The sequence below is a fragment of the Crocodylus porosus genome, unplaced genomic scaffold, assembly GCF_001723895.1.
Source record: "Crocodylus porosus isolate Cpor-Errol unplaced genomic scaffold, CroPor_comp1, whole genome shotgun sequence".
Taxonomy (NCBI): domain Eukaryota; kingdom Metazoa; phylum Chordata; order Crocodylia; family Crocodylidae; genus Crocodylus; species Crocodylus porosus.
In genome coordinates, this window is record NW_017728948.1 from 63109907 (window position 1) to 63113475 (window position 3569).

Consider the following 3569-nt stretch of genomic DNA (forward strand, 5'->3'; position numbering starts at 1 on the left):
CACATGGGAGCCCCCTCCTGCCGCCGGCGCTGCCTGCCGGGCCCCGGGGTCGCGTGCCGCAGCGCCCGAGCCCTTCTCCGGAGCTGCAGCCTCCCCAGCCTCAGCAAGCGCCTCCCTCCTCCCCGTCACGACCCACCCTCCTGCCGCCCGCCTCCCCAGCCCCGCCGCTGCTAGGGTCCCCGCTCCCCGCCGGGAGAAGCACCTGTGCCAGCCTCCCGCCGCCGCTCCGCGGACGCAGCGCCCGGCCCTGCTCCTAGTGACCCGGAGGGAGGAGGGTCCCTTTCCTTCCTCACAGGATTTCCAGGACAAAGCGGCTGCTCTCACCTGAGTCCCCTCCCTTCCCTCGGGGACCCCTGGACCTCCCTGAAATGAGAGGGCTGCACAAAGAAAGGGGATACTTCTGCCCCCTACCTGTGCCTAGACTGCCGCCCACCAGCTGGCAGAAAAATGTGGCAACCATGGATCCTCCTGAAACATAGTGTATGCATGAGGGCCACCCAGACTTTCCATGCATATGCCCGGGAAGGAATTTTTGGAGGAATGGAGGCTGGCAGAAAAATAGGCAACCCCTTCCCCCCATAATGTAAAGCCATGCCCAGGGGCATGAGGCCCCTACCAAGAATAGGGTTGCTGGTTGTAGCCATGTTGATCCAAGGACAGAGGCAGATGAGGTTCTCTGGGTAAATCTGATCTCTTTCATTAGACCAACTCAAATGGTTGGAAAAAGAGTCCTTTGCAAGCTTTTGGGTACAAACACCTTTCTTCAGAAGCTCTCTCTACCAGAAGAATCATAGAAAAGAAGGGCATTTGCACCCAAGAGCCTGCAAAGAACAATTTTTCCAACTATTTAGTTGGTCTAATAAAAGATACCATATTTACCCAAAGAACTTTCATTACCAAGAATAGGGATCTGACAATACCCCTTTACAGGAAACAGGAGGGTGCCCCACAGGCTACCAGAAGGCTCCAGCAGTGGTTTTCAACCTTTTTTCATTTGCAGACCCCTAAAAAAATTACAAATGAAGGTGCACACCCTTCAGAATTGTAAGTGTGGGTAAGCACATGCTGTGAATTGATCACAGTCATCTTTTGCAGACCCCTCAGACATAGTCTGCAGACCCACAAGGGGTCTGAGGATCACAGGCTGAAAACCACTGCTCTACAGCAAAAACCCGTACATGCTTCCCACGCATATACGAGGGAATAAAAAAAACCCCCAAATGAACAAAAGATAATTACTGACTTGTTTTAGCCGGTTTGCAGAGTTTTTAAAATACACAATTTAATAGAATTTTTGTAGGAAATTCTGCCTCTCTCCTTCCCACACACTCATTTTAAATAAAGGTTTTTCTAAAAAAAAGTCTATTGTTTAGTTTATGCCCTATGAAATCCCTATGCATGACCATGATATTGGCATGTGTGGCACAGTGCACATTTATTTCTCAAGTCATTTAAAAGTTTTTCTGTACCAGGATTATAGACCTTATTAAAACAATTTAACGCTCTTTCCACCTCCTTCATCCCCCATTTTCCTTGACCCTTTGTAGAGTCAGTTTCTTTGAGAAAAAGAGAAAATCTAGGTCAAATAGTTCATTAGCAACCTCTCAAACTCCTGCTGTGGGGATATTGCTATCTCAGATCAGTTCTCAGGAACCAGCCCCTTCTCATACTATCCCATTTTAAAACACTACTTATAAACAGGGATCCTGGTTTTATCTGATAAAAAAAATCCCCAACTTTTGGGTTAAAAAAGTAACCCAAAATCCACATTTGGAGCGTGGGGGTGGGGGATGGGGGAGTGGGAGGGAGGTGAATGAAAGAAAGACTTCCATAGAGAAGAGGGAAAATACCTTTTCTCTCCTGCTGCAGAGAGCAGGATGTAGACCAATGGTTTAAAATTGCAGTTTAGATTGGATATCCAGAGAAACTTCTTCATTGTTAGAACAGTGGCAATGGAATAGACTGCCTAGGAAAGCCGTGGAGCCTTCATTATAGAATCATACAATCATAGGGCTGGAAGGGACCCCAAAGGATCAGAGGGCTCTGCTATTACTTCGGTCAACTTTTGCAGCACTCTTGGGTGGAGTTCATCCAGCTGACTTATATATGTCTAATTTATTTAACTGACGATACACCAGTTCTATGGCAATTGTGGGAATGGCATCAATCCCACCCTGCTTGTTCTGTGCCCTACCTGGCATGTTGTTCCCCTTGGTCTTGTGAAAGACTGAGGCAAAGTAGTCATTTAGGAGTTCCATTTTTTCCTGAGTGGTAGCGACTAGGTATCCTGAGGCACTGAGCAGCGGCCCCACACTCCCATTAGTTTTCCTTTTACTCCCTATGTAGCTAAAGAAGGACTTTTTGTTGTCCTTGATTCTTGTAGATAGTTTTAATTTGGTTTCTGCCTTAGCTTGCCTAATCTGGTTTCTACAAGTGTGGGCCATTGTCAAGTAGTCTTCCTTAGAGGCTGTCCCAAGCTTCCATTGTTTGTACACCTCTTTCTTTTTCTGTAGGAGGGCTGCAACTTCCATGCTTAGCCAAAAGGGATTTTTGACCCTTCTGCTACTTTTTCTCCGTAAGGGAACGGATTTTCTATGAGCCTTAAGGACTGCATCGTTAAGGAACGACCATTCTTCTCATGCTCCCTTTACCTGTGGTCCTTGGTCTCTCAAGGCATTATCTACTAGTGACCTGAGCTTATTAAAATTTGCAATTTTGAAGTCTAAGACTTTGAGTTTGGTATCTGTTTTGTCAGCCTTGCGACAGACCGTGAATGTAATGATTTCATGGTCACTTATAAGAAGTCACTTTATGAGAGGTTATGAGAAAGAGGTTGGATAAGAATTGGTTAGAGAAGATCTAATATAGGGGAGGCCAGACTGCAGCACGATTGCCCCAAGTGGCATGGGCTCCATGTTTCGCATGCAGTAAGTAGAGCAGGGAAGGCATTGACAGGAAGCACATGACAGAGCAGCAGATCAGGCAGGAAGCAGAGTTGGGAGCAGTAAACAAAGCAGCAGACAGGGCAAAGGAAGAAGATCAGAGGGTGCATGCCTGTCAAAAAGGCTAGTCCCAACTGATCTAGGAGTAGCTATGCCTATGCTACGCTATAGGCATTTCCCATGCTCCTGGGATTTGCTGGTTGCCAAATGGCATCAGGAAGGAATTTTTCACTTCCCGTTGCTACAGTGTTCAGTGGGGGGAGGTTGCCATCCCCTGAAACTGGCTGCAGCCAATGATGGAATTTTGTCTGGGGTTAGCCAATTCTCCTTTTGGGACTAAAACTTGGAGAATTCTAACTAGAGGGTCTTACCAACCCACTCAAGGTCAGACCAATCATCACATTTGAGGTCTGGAAAGAATTTCCAGATCAGATTGGCATGGACTGTAGGAAGTTTTAGGCATCCTCTGTAGTGGGGTATGTGATCCTGAGGGATACCCAGCATGGGTTTGTTGTGGGTAGGTCTTGCTTGACCAATCTCATTTCCTTTTTTGTCCAGGTGACTTATCACCTGGACAAGGGGGAAGAGATCGACCTCGACTTTAAAAAAGCCTTCAATCTGGTATCC

The 3569-nt window shown here is 47.0% G+C and overlaps 1 protein-coding gene across 1 annotated transcript in view; it reads right to left on the reverse strand.

Moving 5' to 3' along the window:
- FAM149A (family with sequence similarity 149 member A) overlaps window positions 1-273 on the reverse strand; it is a 37797-nt gene extending 37524 nt beyond the window's left edge. The window contains exon 1 of the mRNA XM_019553253.1: window positions 203-273. The gene's annotated coding sequence lies outside the window, so the exon portion shown is untranslated. The remainder of the gene's footprint in view (window positions 1-202) is intronic.
- Between the last annotated feature and the right edge of the window lie 3296 nt (window positions 274-3569).